At 39.4% G+C, this 17470-nt stretch overlaps 1 protein-coding gene across 1 annotated transcript in view; it reads left to right on the forward strand.

Annotated features, from left to right (window-relative positions):
- The window catches only part of LOC134211392 (GATA zinc finger domain-containing protein 5-like), a 679652-nt gene that overhangs the window by 348553 nt on the left and 313629 nt on the right, over positions 1-17470 (forward strand). The gene's annotated exons all lie outside the window — the stretch shown is intronic.

Here is a 17470-nt window from a genome sequence, read left to right on the forward strand (position 1 = left end):
TACCGTTGATACTTTTTCAAAGTCATATTGGTTGTAGAAAAAAAGATAAGCAGTCAATGATGAAAATTATGATGATTTGATAATTGTTCGAGCTTCCCGTATTACGTTAATTGTGGACACCATTTACATTCGTCTAGGCCAGTGTTGGGAAAATCATTCTTGAATTGCAATCAGCGAGCAAGCTCGTTGACAATTTTAAAGGAAAAAACATTGCCTTTGAGTTTTTCATGCAAAATCGCCTCATGTCACCTAGGGGAACTGCTCCTGGATTTCATCTCATGGGTCCGATTTTCTTCCCATCAAAAAGGCAATCAAAAGGTATTTGATTTATTTCTTATTCTTATCCTTGTGATTTTTTTTGCAGTGAACACATATGTTGACAAAAAGAAGGGACGAAATTGGTGCTGTATTTCTTTGTTTCGCGATGAGATGAAAATATGTTCAGTGAGATGGAGATCGGACCAGTTCCCTATTAGCCAAGAAATTAATTCGCTCAAAAGGAGAACACAATTTTTTCAATGATTCAACTCATGTATGATTTTTTGGATAGGGGCCCTCCTTAGCCGTGCGGTAAGACGCGCGACTTCAAAGCAATACCATGCTGAGGGTGGCTGTGTTCGATTCCCGGTGCCAGTCTAGGGAATTTTTCGGATTGGAAATTGTCTCGACTTCATTAGGCATAAAAGTATGATCGTGTTAGCCTCATGACATACGAATGCAAAAATGGTATTCTGGTTTAAACCTCGCAGTTAATAACTGTGGAAGTGCTTAATGAACACTAAGCTGTAATGCTGTAATGTCGCAGTGTGGGGATGTAATGCCAATAAGAAGAAGAAGAAGAAGAAGAAGATTTTTTGGATGATGAGATCGATATGTTTCAACTCATGCTTGATTTGAGATTTTTTAGTTTTTCCCAACATCAGGGATCCAGGGATCTCAGGGTTGTCGGGAATGTCAGGGTTTGCTGTGATCGCTGCCTCTAGAGGTTTGCTACTCCGTCGGGCCCTGAAGCTTTGTTCGAATAAGGGAATTGGCCATCACAAGCAACTCTTCGTTCGTCATCAATGTCACAAATGCCGTGCTTCGCGGTACTTGAGGCCAGGGACTTGCATGGGACTGGAAGAGTACCTCGGAAATGCGACTATAAAGCAAGACCATGTTGAAGGTGGCTGGGTTCGTTTCCCGGTCCGACTTAGGACATCTTCGAAATGGAAATTTTCTAGACTTCGCTGTGCATAAAAGTATCATCGTGTTATCACCATGATATACGAATGCAAAAAGTGTAACTTGGCTCAGAAACCTCGCGGTTAATAACCTTGGAAGTGCTTAATGAACATGTGAGAGGCGGCAATGTCCCAGTGAGGGATGTAATACCAATAAGAAGAAGAAAAATCCTTGTCGGAGACGGTTCCAACTGTGCCAACTGTCCTCAGATCTTCGCCTTTTCTATCCTGTAGATATCGCTCCTAGGATTAGCATTGGCGCTCTGGCAATGCACACTCTCTTACTGCTACTAATGGCCTTGTTAAGGCCTAGTTCCACAACTTTGGACGTTAAGCGGCTCGAATACCTCAGCTCAGTGCGATCTCTTTGCTTCCTTCGCCTTGTCCTGAGGCGGATTGACTGAAGGTCTGCAATAGCTGTATTCCACCATTACGCCTGATGCCTAACCATTTATCGATGGGCACCTCTTGTGCATACTGGCATCGCATGCGTGTGGCAGAACAGCTTCCCGGTTTAGACCTTCGGTGTTACCATCCAGTCTCAGGTCCGCGGTGAAAACTTCGATGTCCAAACAAGAGGCATTCCACCCACGAATCTGTAGAGGATCGCTCGACCGCCGTGGCTGCACATCATAGGTGACCCTGTAGCTATGGCCCTTTCGGTTCTCCTGTTCAGTACCCTGGCCAAGTCAGAGCTACAGAACGTTATGTGGGTTCGGACGCTGGGTCATTAGACCGAAGGCCGTTAGACCGAAAGTCATTAGGCCGAAGGCCATTAGGCCGAATGAGAAGTAGGGAATGAATAGTGCAAAGTAAGGAAGAAGCAGAACGGAAGAAGAAAGAAAGAAGATGGAGGGAGGAAGTAGGAAGAACAAAGAATAAAGAAGAAAGAATGAAGAAGGAAGGAGAAAGAAGGGAGAAAGAAGAGAGAAGAAGGAAGAAGGCAGAATGTAGAGAGAAGAAAGAAGAGGGAAGAAGGCAGAAGGAAGAAGAAAGAATTAGAAAAGAAAAAAGAAGAAAGAAGAAAAAAGAAAAAAGAAGAAAAAAGAAAGGAAAAAGTAGAAAAAAGGAAGAAGGGAGAATGGAGAAAGGAAAAAAAGAAGGAAGAAGGAAAAATTAAGAAGAAAGAGGATAAAGGAAGGAGGAAGAAAAAAGAAGAAAGATGAAGGAAGAAGAAGGAAAGGAAAATAGAGAAGAAGAAAGGAAGAGGAAGAAGGAAAAAGAAAGATAGAAGAAAAGAGAAAGAAAGAAGAAAAGAGAAAGAAGAAAGAAGAAAAATGAAGGGAATAAGAAGAATGAATAAGGAAGAAGGGAAGAAAAATTAAAGAAATAAGAAGAATGAATAAGGAAGAAGGAAAGAAAAATGAAGGAAATAAGAATAATGAATAAGGAAGAAGAGAAAAGGAAAAAGAAGAAGAAAAGAAGAAGGAAGTAAGAAGGAAATAAGAAAATAGAAGAAAAAAAAGTAACACAGAAGAAGAAAGAAAAAAGAAGAACGAGCGAAGAAGAAAAAAAAGAAGAAAGATAGAAGAAGGAAGAATCAAAAAGGGGGGAGAAAGAAAGGGTAAAGTGAAGGAAGAACTTCTCATTTTTCACTTCTTGCTTCTTTCTGCTCATTCCGCCTAATGGCCGTTCGGCCTAATTACCTTCGGCCAAATGGCCTTCGGTCCAATTGCCTGACACCGTGGGTTCGAAGCACCTGAGACACTTTTTAGCTGAGGGTGGTTGGAATATGCTTACTGGGTATATTGACCAGCTAACTTCCAGCTTTTCGATCGTTAGAACCTTTTTGGCTTCCACGGCTGGTAAGGGACCGTCGTAAGCATTTTTTCTGGGTTTTTCCACCCCCCTCTCCCATGTAAGATTTTTCCCATATATATATTTTTTTTTATTAATATGGAACGTATGAAAATGGCAGACTCCCCTCCCCCATAAGTCCTTACGTAATTAGTGTACGACCCCTAAATTAAACCTAGCTATCTGCATACTATCACTTCTAGGCCATACAGAAGTCTGCTTAACATCTACACCCGTACCTCGGAGATGAAATCCTCTGCCCCCGTAGCTTCGTCCATCTATTCTCCCCGGAGAGTTACTTCGGTGCCCAGGGTCCTTACTTCCACAAATCCACACCCTCGCCCAGGACTTCCTGCGATAGCCTTCTAGAAGCTGTACTAAGCTCGCTTGTGCTCCATGCTTCAGCATCAAGCTCGGTTTGCCTGCCCTGGTGCGTCTTTCAAAAGTTTAGTCAAAATACAAAACTCTTAGAAGTTTCGCCGGAAGCCCGCGAAGAAGTTTGAAAGTTGAATTGAGAAATTTCTCTGAATGACGAACAGTTGGACTATTTTTATTTTGGGTAGAAGCTAAGTGGAAAACAAATAAATCCGTTTTTCTCTGTGTGTTTCCTATTGAATTTTCTCGCACCTACACGCTAAAATTTCAACAAGAATCTGACTTACCCGCAAGAATTCTTAGGGGCACCACTCATCAGAAAGGATAAGAACCGCTGTTCTATAGATGAATTCTTCAAGAATATCAAGGATAAATTTCTTAAACAATTCTGCAAAAGAAATCATGGAAGAATTCCGTTTATAGAATTCTATAGAAGTTTTCGTAAGCATATTTGGAAAAGCTAATAAATTGGATTAGAGATCCGTCGACACTGTAGAGACAGATATTTCATTAAACTCATAACGATCATTCGAAGATCATTGAGAAAAATCTTCAATGATCGGAGGAATTAATTCCTGCACAACAAATCTTTATTAATTCAAAAAATACACTCTTAATAATGCCTTAGGATGAACTTCTGCAAGAACTTCATAACCCACATATACAAAAGTAAGCAGAGCAATGCTACGGTATACTTCCTAGATTGGACACCAATGATTCTTGCGGCTCATATATTCCACATAAGTTACTGTAACTCATATGTGATCTGATTTAGTCACAATCAGTACTGGTTATTTGCGTGATCGTCATGTGATAGATCTGTGCAAATAGCTGTGACTATATTGTTCCTGATTTTCGAATTAGAAGTAACAGTATTAAAGAAGAAACAGCTTTTTTACAATAGTTTGATGCGCTTTAATGCAATAAAAATCCTTGGAAATTTGGCGGAATTCCTTTAATTGCTTATATTTTCTATCAAAGTAGGAAAGAGTTAAATGTAAATATCGCGTGACCTCTCAATGAAAATGAAAAACTCAGTACTGGTCACAATCACACTTAAGTTTCTGCAATAAATTTTGTCTGACTTGTGCTACTCTATTCAGATTGCTATCCGAGATCAAGGTGGACTAAATCCTTGATTTCAATCTAAGATAAACATCGGATATTGGGGAAGGTATTCGTTGAATCAGGATTTGCCCATAGATGGCAAGGTGGTAGATCTCACACCGTTATCAAACCGTAAATCTTCAAAATAAATCAAGTTATGACGCAAAACAATGCGAGTTAGTTCATACTTTTCGATCAAAAATAAGTCTTATTCCAGAAATCAAATAAGATCAGATTTTTTCATTGTATTGCATGTTCTTAAAAAAATGACTACCTAGGTTTTTTTTTATTTATTTTTTTTTCAATTCAAAGGTTAACTTCTTTTAAAAACAATAAGTTTTTTTTTATTTATAGCAATTGTTTTTAAAACGTTTCAAAATTTTTATCGATGGTAAACGATTTCCCATTTTTGCCCACTTAGTCATCGCATACTGCTATGTATGCCATCCGAGCAGTGAACGGACGACGGTTATGGAAGCCGCGGGACAGGGACTGTGCTAATTCATTTTGACTCTCTGTGGCGACGATGATGACATCGTCATCGTCATTGTCGGCATCGGCCGACATCATTCATAATCCAAGATTACCGTTTCGACAATATTCTGTTCAGAATGTCTTGGCTGGGAGTAGCGTTGGTGCGCTGCCACCATCCGGCGCGGCGTCTTGATGGCCAATAAGACTCGACTCATGTACGCAATTTATGTCGTAACAGGATATATTAAATGAGTGCTCGGCGTTATTGGTCGGCTGTTGAATGTGGGTTGCCAACAAGCCAATTCGCATTGTGAACTCAATTTAGTGCGCTCGGCTTGGAGTGCAATGAACGATAAATGAATTTATGTTCGTTTGTGCGGTTCTTTGGAATGGCTTGTGTTTGTTATATGGTTTGCTTATACAAATTTTGTAATAATAGAAAGACTTACTCGTGTGACAAGACCAGCCTATTTTATATTTGCGTGTTTCCTATTTTAGTTAGAATTTAGTTCAAAAATCAACTTCTAACTGTTTCTCTACCGATGTTTTGGATTCATAACCATGTAGACAGCAAAAGAATGCGCTCAACATCTACAGAAAAGTGTTTCTAATCATGCTGCAAAATCTGCATCGAGTTACAACCTACTGAGGTTTATTTTCTGTGCCACAACCAACCTTCCCACTGTTGCACAGTGTGGTTAGTACTGAATGTGTTACCATTCGCCAGTTGTATGGTTTTCTCGTCTATAAGCCAACAGAGCACATATGGTTCTAGAATTTCAAAATATCGAAGAAAAGGGGTAACAAAGGAAAAGTTCCTATCCCGAAAGCTGTTTCCACGAGTGCACCCATTCGTCCAATAATTACACAAACCCGAACATACTGAGGGGTAGCAATTGGCAAAAAAGCTCCGTCTGTCGTATCTAGTTTCGACTAGAGTGCAGTCACTTGTTAGTGGTTTCGTTGTTGGCAAAGCGTGAAACCATCGAAATCTCGTTTCGATAGTTTGTTTCACTTCGCAGACATATTTTATCTTTGTTATAGTGAAAGGTTTTATGTTCATTCAAAAAAAAAATGTTGTTGGCGGGCTCGGTTCCCGCTATTGTATAGGAAAGTTTTGGATTTCTCGACAAAAAAGGCACCATAGTTAAGAAACCTTTCGGATGATAACTGTACAGTTAATTGATTAACACGTAATTGTTAGGCGGAAATATTCCACTTGTGGGATGCTACTCCAGAAAAATAAAAATAAATATAGATGTCTTAAAAGAAGAAAGGGACCATCACCACTAGATGGATCAATATGTTTTTTATTTCTTCAAAGTGATCCAATATGTTCGCTGGAAGGATGTCACTTTTTATACTTCTTTGGAAAGGGTTAACTGCTATGGGACGACCTTCATTAAAATTTCAAAATGTATCTCTGCGACACTTCTTTTGCCACACTGGTTAGTTGAAAAAATAATGAAAAACAAAAATTATAAATATAACATTCTTACATGTTATTTGTCACATAATGAAATATTGCCTAATCATTAGAAAACAAAAAAAAAATAGATTAGCTAACAATGTAATGTTAGCTATCTTGTTTCTTGCATCTAGCATACATTTTTCAAGCTTTGTCGCGATTTTTTAAGTATTCGTTCCATAGTTCACTTGTGGAATTTTGAAGAACAGTTGGTTGAACATATGTCTATAGTGCTAGAGAGTGAATAAAAAATACTGACTTTTGGATTACACAAGGGAATGTTTATGTTTGACAGTGGCAGTGAATTTTCAATTAGGGTATCACCTTCCATGGAGTATTTCAACTAGTTTTCGGAGGTTGAAATCTATGCATGTTTAATGGACTGTGGAAATTGTGTGTAGTTGGAAGGGGTCTTCTATTACCATTTAGGTTTAGCCATAAAATACCTTATCTGTTTTAGAATGATGCTTCTAAATATTTTCATTAAATCTCGCTTAACTTTTCAAAAGGACCTAAGTAACATTTTTTTCATGAATTTTGAACATGAATCATGAACAACAATATCCTCAAATCAAAAGCACTTTGAATGAATACCAGCATTGGCGTACTTGTTTCCAAGAATTCCCTAATCGTCCTTTGGTTTTTCGTCTGACGACTGTTTATCCGAAGCCGTAGGCTGTGCTGTACGATACGAGTGACAGACAGTGTCGTGAATTAGCCTGTGCACGCGGGAATGTCGACCATCTGGGTCGACATGAGATGACATTTCAATCATTTACCTGGGTCTTTGTTTGTAAACATTGGCATTTATCTTATATGATGTTGAAATAAGATTCTAACAGGCATTCGGCTTCAATAAGAATGCATATTGGAATTATTGGAGAAGCGAAACTAAATTCTATTGGACTTGTTGAACATTCAATGTAATTTAACTACATTTAATAGGGCTTTGATAATTTATGGATATTTTAACACTGAATGTTCCTAGATATATAAAACTGCTTCTGCTTCTTGCAATGGACATACTAACTATATCGAAGCGGCCAAACTTATTTTCATTGAAGTGTTCAAAAAAATGCATCCATTACATTTGAAAAAATCCTTGGAATAATCTAATAATCATAAAGGTCTATGTAAATTTTCACATAAATTCTGATCTTGCGCATCCTCGTAACGGATCCAATTTTAAAACAATTACTTATCTACAATGTTTTGATTGAACTTGTCTGTATAACTGAATTTTCTATGATATGGAAATGCTAATATCATCTTCAAATTTAGACGTACATGTTCATGATAGAATTAGAGGCGAAAGTATAGAATTGATAGTTCCGTTAGGATACGGCAGGCATGAAGAATGTTTTTATAGAAGTCGATTTGAAAGCGAGCGGAGGGCAATATTTGTGATGGCACATATCACACGACCTTCCTTCTGCCAAGCTCCCGTATAAAGGCGCCTCTAATGCTATCATGAACATGTACGTCCAAGTTTGGAAGATGATATTAGCATTTCCATATCGTGTAAATCGTTTAACTTCACGTAAGTAACACACACGAAATCATTAATTTAGTGAATTTTCAAATTAATATTGATCTCAATTTCTTTCAAATTTGGGCTTTTAAATGGTACCACTTTTAATCCTTACAAATACGAAGAACAAGACTCCGAAGATGGCCTAACTCTATGAGGTAATACTAACTCGTATTGAGACCTCCAATATTCTATCTGAATTAAGACTACGAGCTATATTATAACATAGTATAGCTTGATGTCAAAGTTCACACATTCGAATTTTACTGGGAATAACACATATGATGTTCAAGATCCTTGTTACCATGAAATAAAGCTCGTAGTCAGGATGTGATAACATGGGATGCTTTTGCAAAGAACAATTATGCACTCAACCTAATTCCGAGCCTAATTCTCTAAAATGTGACTTATTCAAGAAAACGGAATGAAGCCTCAGCTTCTACATAATTATTTACAACGCTAATGATTAAACTTGTATATCGTATACATTGAAACTATCATTACTTGTATTCATTATTACGTAGGATAGGATATACTCGATTTAGTTGAAAACCGGAATACGGGACTAGCGAAGTTGGATTTATCTCGCAATCCGTACGTAAAACCTAACTTCGCTAGTGGCGCGCTAGTCTGAATTAGGGCCTAATTAAACTAGCACACTACTAGCGAAGTTTGGTTTAAAGGACGGATTGCGGAAAAAATCCAACTTCGATAGTCCTCCATTTCGGTTTTCAACCTGACTAGCGATATTGATTTGAAGAAGTGAAGTTTCCAAATAATTCAGATTAATATAGGTAAGCATTGATACGGTTTTATTAACGGCTAAAATGTTATAATTTTGAATTTCTTTATGGACCAAATCAAACTTTACAGATGATATTTGACGTAGAATTACGTCTTTCGAATCGATAAGAAATGGGAGGGAGGTCATTGTTTCAAATTTGGGACCGGTCAGGAAAAAAGGTCAGGAAGTAAGAGCCAATAACTCAGCCGTTTTTTTTTATGCATTCTGGAGCTTTTGGTATGAATCGATTAGATTAACTCCTAGGATTTTAAAGAACTATTGTAAGCAATTGCTTCAATGCATTGAAGATCAATTTCGACAGGTAGTGTTCAAATTTTACTTCAAAATAAATTGCCTTCATTTCAGCTATCTCCATCAGCAATGAACAGTGCAAGCATAAATAATTGAATTTCACATCCACTATCGAACGATAAAGTATTAGTTCTACGTTCAATTTGCGGTCGATGTTATTTAATACAACATCTCTTACTTTTTTGGAATGACAACATATGATTAACAGCCAATTTCTTCATATCCGCATAACTCTTATGCAGTGCTTACCCATACAAGCTTTCTAAACCTAGTTTGCGCTGTAAGCAGAGCGCTGAAGAAGTTGACCCCAAGTTATAATCGACCTCATATAAATGACACAGACATTAACCATTGCAAGAAATTTAATTACTCTGAGCAATAAATATGTTTACCACTTTAATATAAAAGGTATTCGACACAAAATAATTATCGAAGACTAACTACCACAGCTTTCAAAACTATTATTTCAAGACAAAATTTTCAAAACGACTTATCTGCTTTTGTAAACAAAGATTCTAAACGACGATTTGACGAATCAATGATAGCTCTCCCACGCAAACCAACACCACATCAACAGGTAGAGGAAACATTCACCTACCTATGGCTGGTGGTGTTGGTTTGCGGGAGAGCTATCAGACTCGTCAAATCTTGTTTTTTGCTAAAAGCAGATAAGTCGTTTTGAAAATTTTGTCTTGATTTGCATTGGTTTCCTCAGCAGTGTTCCATTCATGTTTTTTCAAATTTTCAATTAAATTAAATTATAACATTGCGGCCAAGAAAAGCACCGTTATTGGAAATTAGATTGATCCGTAGAAAAAATGGCATTCATACTCCCCAACAATTGAAAAATGACTGAATCTCGTGATTCATTCGTGGATTTCAAATCTTGCAGAAAATAGAACCAGGCGTTATACCGGTTTCATTTTTTTGACAGCTTCTTCTTCTTCTTCTTCTTCTTCGGTGGCATTACATCCCCCCACTGGGACATTCCGCGCCTCGCGGCCTTAGTGTTCTCTAAGCACTTTACAGTTAATGCTGCGAGGTTTCTAAGCCAAGTTACCATTTTTTGCATTCGTATGCTATGAGGCTAACATTGAGTGCTTTTATGTAGGAAATTGGTGACAATTTTCAATCCGAGAAATTGCCTAGACCAACAACAGAGAGAGATCGAGACCCAGCCACCCTCAGCACTTGACAGCTGACTTGTTTAAAAAATAATCTAGAGCAGCTGCGCGGAAGATTAATGTTTCATATTCACATACTTGGCAAACTGAAACAGTCTAGTTGATTTTAATCACTGCTGATTTTACTCTTAAACAACTTTGCAATATTCAACAGTTCCAGCAGAATTTATCAGCGCTTTTCCAGTTCAATACCAAAATGCATTCTTGTTGAAGCCAGTTGCCATAATAATCTTATTTCAACATCGTTATAAGAATAATGCCAAATGTTTACAAACAAAGACCCAGGTAAATGTCATCTCATGTCGACCCAGATGGTCGACATCCCCTTGTCTGAGGCAAAATTAATTTATGCATGTTCCACCTGTTATTTCGCTCTAAATCCACCGAAAAGAAAGGATTAGCGGTGGCTTCCTATTTCCCATCCCACATCATAATTGTCATTAAGCTTGGTTCCTGTCCTTTCGCTTGCTTTGAACGTATGATGGGTGGCTGATTTCCCAACACCACTACAAGTAGAACAGTGCGTGAGGCGATTGTGAGAGAGGAGCATCCAGGATGCACTTGCTCTCAGCCGGTATGAGAACGTACGCGATAATGATCATCATTCTCACTATTCTTCTTGTTTGATTGTAGAGTTTACACTGTTTCTGTGCAGCGATGCCAAGGTTATTGCTTCAGTAATATTTTAAATTTAAAACATTGTAAACATTTTTAATATACCTGTGGAAATTATAGCTTTTGAAGGATTTCAGATCTAAAAGGATTGATCAAATCCGAATCTTGAGTCCCAACATGATTTATCAGCTTATGCGTAAATATGATACCAGTACAACTCGGAGTGTTTGTTCCATGACATACAAGAACTTGAACTAGATGTTTCAAAAGTTGTTTCCTTTTATTAAGTCCAATCACGACGTCACGTTCTTACGGTCGTTTTAAAAGGAAGTATTGTTAGATCAACTTTTATTGTTACTACAGAACGATTCTTCCTTTACATTATGATAAATATCTTAGTAGTGTCCTGCCAATAACAACTTGTCACTCAATGTTGCTAATCCTTCTGAAATCGTGTTGAAATATGTTGGCAGCACTGCTCAGTTGTGAATCGCTAACACTAATACCAAAACCAATTCCTCGGACACAAAACAATAACAAACTGCGGCAAACCAAATCGGCTTTTTTTTCTGTACCCTCACAACATGACTGATGACGTTTCGGTTTCCTTTTTTAGCTTTGTGTTGATGTTTTGCTGTTGTTGTTATTGGGTGTTTTTTTTTAACAATTTGTGTATTGCTGCTGCAACAGTTCTCCCACCAGAAGTGTAGGAAGTGCAAAAATAAAGGTTATTATAATTATAATACGATTGCGCGCTGATGCTGGTGGTGGCGGGTTGTTTACCGCCATTGGAGTTGAACAAAGTTCAGGCGACTAAGTAAGATGCGGCAGGGAAGGCCAGAGAGCTATGGGATGGAAGAGGCAAGTGCAATCAAGAACGTGCCTGTTAGTGCAACTTTTTACCTCTCAACCAACAACACAATGACGAGGAGAAAATGATGAAAAGTACTGTTCAAAAATTAGAGTTGAAAGTTAGAATTATTTGCGCTTTTTCATGCACGTTTGTCGGCAGCGGGTATTTGAGTTGTCGTGTTGGGATTTATGACGTCTCTGGTGCAGTATAAAACATGAATTAATATAGAATTGGTACATTTTTGTTGTGTGCAACAAGTGCAAAATGATGATTGCAATTACGAACTTGTTGTCTTATCAGCTCTTGCATGGATGAGTCCCTTTGCATAAATATGGCATTTTGTGAAAATTGATCCAATTTTTTATTATTTCAGCAATGACATTTTTCTACCACTACCTGGATAATCCCAACATAGCTGATGAAATATTTATGGATTTATGGAAGCAGTTAAGAGATCCTTCCAACCAACCTTAGCTGAACCAATTAATGTTACTTCCGATATCCCAATTATCGCTGTCCAGATTTCGTGGCCATTTTCGCTCTCAACAATGTTATGTTGAATAACCTTCCCAACTATAGATTACAATAATGCTGAATAATATCCCCAATGTTTGTCCTTGGTGATCATCTCCCTATACGTTGGGAACTGATCAACGCGATCGTCCTAAAAACCTCTCGCCACCCACGTTGGCGCTCCAATGAAGCAAACAGGCCACAGTTCTAAATATTACTTGAAAAGGAACTTGATAACCAGCCATCCGTTTCGATCGAAGATCTCTCTACTGGAATACATAGCGCTACGTTGTGCACAATACCTAAGACCTTCCCCGATTCGGAAGTCATCGAACCCTATATTTGTAGAGTAAAGAAAACCGGAATGCGGTAAAAGGTTAACAATAGGGAAACAAAATAGATATCAGAAAGTCACACGGGTAGGATACAATCCTACCATGCAGCTCGTAACGCATGTTCCAATCGCATCCAAGCAGCGAAGGACATAGGCTGGACGGATTTCCTGATCGGAAAGCTGAATCTCGATCTCTCGCCCTCCCAACTTTGGAGGACAAAAAAAAAATAACTTCCAGGGCAAGGGGCCCTTAAAAGTCAACGGCATCACCTAGAGTCTCTAGGCTAGAGAGACCAAGCCAACGCGCTAGCTAATAACTTCATATAGGTCCTGAGCGCAGCCGAAATTTTTCAAATGGGTTTGTACGGATTTTTTCTAACAAATTTGGGGATGGGGATTTACCTCCCCGCTGGCATTGACAATATTTCCAACGGCGCCTAAAGCGCAATCGTTTGCATCGTTTATTATTTGGCATTTAAACGCTAGGCTAGACTCGGTCAGTGATAGCGGTGGTCTTTTTCAGATTATGACACATTTGTCCTTAACTCTTTTTATTAGGATCTTTGTAAACGTTACCAATAAAAGCCAATCTTGAGTTAATTGCACTATCGTTGAAAGCCATCGAGCCGTACAATCAGCGAATCAAATGAAAAGCTGTCTCGATCGCCGCCAATTTCATACAAATCCTTCGAGCAACGCAATTACGCCGCCAATTATCTGCTTCTGCTGCCGTTATCGAAAAGCTTCCATATCTGACATGAACTGTACTTTCTCCATCGAACACGTCCGAGCTGATTTCTGCTGCAGGTGAGACAAATAACAAACAAGCTGCGCCGGAGTGACATACACCACGTACACGTAACGACGTTCAAAATGTGCTAATTGGATTAAATTATATCATCACCTCCGGTATGTTTGAGTTCTGCAACGCCTTCCAACGGCAATTTGCTTGCATATAGCAGGACCGAGAACTCGGAAGTAGTTCATCACTTTGTACACATTCAAAGAATCATTTCGAACTTGATCGTCTTTCGACAGTTTCGGGTCTATGTGAAACTTTTCTAAGTAGTTAGCTATTGAAAGTTGCACTATGGAAAGGGGTGATATAACTCATTGACGATCCGAAACTCAAACTCAATACGACCGCCACATAATGGAGATGTGCGTTTGGAATTAAGCCCGTGCTATCTCAGCAATGAGTGCTCTGAAATTCTGCTCACATCGTCCTATGCTCCTATTCTGTCTGATCAGTGGAGTTCTTTCAGCGAGTGTGAAATGTGTGCGAATGTAAATTTCAACGAAGCTGGCACCATCAATTTAGTCCGAGTGAATCACAAAATTACGTCTCCTATCCATTATTCATGCCGATTGATGAACGGGAACTGCTCAGTGAGCCAGCTCCATTGGAATTCAGTCGTTTATTTCTCGCTTGTTGGTTTTCCGTTCCAAAATTCTGCAATATTTTGCAGCAGATCAATAATCATTTCTCAATCGAATGCGAGTGACTGAATTATTGACTTGCGATTTTCCTTCTTTGGTTCTCGAGATTCAGTTTGCGAAAGAGCTGCATCTGTAATTTTGAAAGTGTGCCACTTTCAGCTGCAATAAGTGCACGCAAGTGATCCATTTATGCGAGGTACATTTATATGCAATGGAAGTCTTTGTTCTCGGTATGGTTTGGCATAAAAAGATATTGAGCGAGCGATGCATCCCAGATATTAATAATATCTTCCGAGTAATATCACTGGGGTCCTCGTTGGTTTAGCGTGTTGCGTTGGAGCTGAGTTAGTTGTTTTCATCTTATGCCTTATCTCATTTTGCGGACATTTCCCTGAACAGTTTCAGGTAATAACTGTGGATACAAAAAATACTATGTTGTGAGTTGGTAATTTTCCAGTTGGGGAGTACAATTTCAAGAGAGAAACAAAAAGAAAATAATTTCATCGAGCACTGTGTACTTTCGTTGTGCTCCTTCTTTCGGAAACGTTTCATCTGTTCATGCTCTCTGACAGAGAGGGCTTTCCACCCATCACATCGGTTCAGATCATAAATCAAACGTTGGTCGCAGTATGGAAGCAAGCACAAAAGTCTATCTGGGTTCGTTCGATTACGTATTTTCATTTGATGGGAGAACCGATGGACCGTGGAAAGCAATCATCATCAATATCGTCAGAAGATATTTACAAATCTTGCCTCGTTCCACATCAATCAACAATTTGATTGAACGAGTGTGTTATCCACTTGTCAAAGCTGGGTTACATTTGAAATGCTGGAATTGTGATTCTGCTCAATTATGAGGATTAATATGAGGTAATCATTGCAATTTGTAAAACAAACATTTAAATATAATTCAATGAACATTTGTTAAGGTGATTGTTTGGTCGAGTTGTCCTGTTGAGTTGTACACTGATAGAAGCAATAGAATCGTCGTGATCGTGCATAACTCATGTACGTGACATATTGAGAATTACTTATTTGCCGCAATGCTTGAATAGAATATCTATAAATATGATTGCTGCAAAGCTCAACCTAGATGGTAACACCCGGGTAGAGGTACATAACAAACAAATAAAATAATACAGGCATACCTCGATAGAACGTACATAAAAATTTTTCGTTCAATTTTCTGTACGATTTTAGTAAAAATTTGAATAAGCCTTGATCATGGCACATTTTTATTTTATTTATTACCAGACTAAGGCCGGAGTGGCCTTTGCAATACATAAAAGTCTTCTCCATTCAGCTTGGTCCATGGCTACGCCTTCGCCAACCACGCAGTCTGCGAGGTAAATCGTCCTCCACCTGATCGATCCACCTTGCCCGCTGCACCTCGCCTTCTTGCTCCCGTCGGATCGTTGTCGAGAACCATTTTCACCTGATTACTGTCCGACATTCTGGCTACGTGCCCGGCCCACCGAGTCTTCCGTTTTCGCGGTGAACGATGGATGGTTCTCCCAAGCTGATGCAACTCGTGGTTCATTCGCCTCCTCCACGTACCGTCCCCATCTGCACCCCACCATAGATGGTACGCAGCTTCTGAAACTCAGTGCGCGTTGGTTCCACGAGCATCGTCCAGGTCTCGTGTCCGTAGAGAACTACCGGTCTAATAAGCGTTTTGTAGATAGTCAGTTTGGTAGGGCGGCGAACTCTTTCGATTGGAGCGTTTTGGAGTCCAAAGTCGTCGATTTCCTGCCATGATGCGTCTCCGTGCTCTGCTGGTATCGTTATCGGCGATCACCATGAGCCCAAGTACAATTCGTGAACCCCTCGATTTCGTCACACCGATAGAAACTCGTGGTGGGTGGCTTATAAACCTCTCTTGAGCCTCTTCCATCGACTTCGTCTTCGACGTGTTGATGACTAGTCCAATCCGTTTAGCTTCGCTTTTCAGTTTGATGAGGCTTCCTCCATCCTCTCAAAGTTACGTGCCATGATATCATCGTTCGTCGCGAAACCAAATAACTGGACGGACTTCGTGAAAATCTACCACTCTGTCAATCCCCCCTTTGTATTACTCCCTCAAACGATGTTGAATAGCAATGAATAGCAGACACGAAAGACCATCACCTTGCGTAACCCTCTGCGCGTTTCGAAGGGACTCGAGAAGCCCTAAACTCGAACTACGCACATCACCCGATCCATCGTCGCCTTATCAACCGTCAGTTTATCCGGAAATCGTGTTCGTGCATCTGCCAGCTGGTCCCGATCGATTGTATCATATGCGGCTTTGAAGTCGATGAAAGATGATGTGTGGGCACGTTGTATTCGACTTTCTGCAATACCTGACGTACGGCGAACACCTGGTCTGTGGCAGAGCGTTCATCCATAAATCCCGCATGGTACTCATAGGAATGGTGATTCATAAAATTGAATTTTCGGCAAGATATTTTACTGTTCAATTGAGTTTATATAAATTTGTTCATGGCGTGGTGGTGATTGGCGGTGGCGTGAGTCAGCGTGAGTCAATTTCGTGTTTACATGTTTATCTGGATGTTCCTCAGGAATCCTCCGAAAGTTTCTCCGTAATTCCTACGGAAGTTTTTCAGATATTTCTCTGAAGTTCCTCCGAATTCCTCTGAAATTCCTCTGAAATTCCTCCGGAAGTTCCTCTAGAATTTCTCCGCGAATTTTTACGAAATTCCTCCGAAAATCCATCTTAAATTATAGCCAAATATTTCCGTTAATCCTTCCAAATACAGTATCTCCCGCTTATCCGGACCTCGCTAATTCGACGACTCGTTAGTCCGGATCTCGCTAATTCGGAATTTTCCGGATTAAAAGTATCAACACCCATTTAAACACATTATGCTGTCAGTTTTCAATTTCTGTGATTTTGTTTTGGTTCATTTGTATGGATTTGACAGTCGGATTAACGAGAGAAACCCCGGTAGTCCGGCCATACATTTGTCGGATCAGCGGGGGGATACTGTATACCCTCTAAATTCCATTATTTTCTCCTTATTTTCTTCAGCAATTCACTTAGAAATTTCCACATCCCCTTTCCAAGAACTTCCACCAGAAAATCATTCATAAATTCCATAACTCCTTCGGCCTCTCTCCAGAAATTCCATCAAATCTATTTTCGAGGTCTCTCAGAAATTCTCATTGAAGCCACGTTAAGTCACGTGGAAGCCCTTGATACTCACGCCCCGGAATTCTTCCGAAAGTTCCTTTAAGAACTCTCCCGAAATTGTTCCGTTTTTTTTCTTCGAATTCTCTTGGAAATTCCTTATATTCGTCTGCAAATTCATCTGGCTACAAAAATGAAATTTCGTCAAACTGTTGGAAATACTCGCTTCACGAGTAAGAAAAGAGTGTAATTACAGAAATGCCATACTGCCTGCATTTTTTCTTGCGCTTGCTTTGTTCGCAGTACGGGCAGAGCAGCCGTAACTTCTAG

Source organism: Armigeres subalbatus, chromosome 2 (genome assembly GCF_024139115.2).
Source record: "Armigeres subalbatus isolate Guangzhou_Male chromosome 2, GZ_Asu_2, whole genome shotgun sequence".
Classification (NCBI taxonomy): domain Eukaryota; kingdom Metazoa; phylum Arthropoda; class Insecta; order Diptera; family Culicidae; genus Armigeres; species Armigeres subalbatus.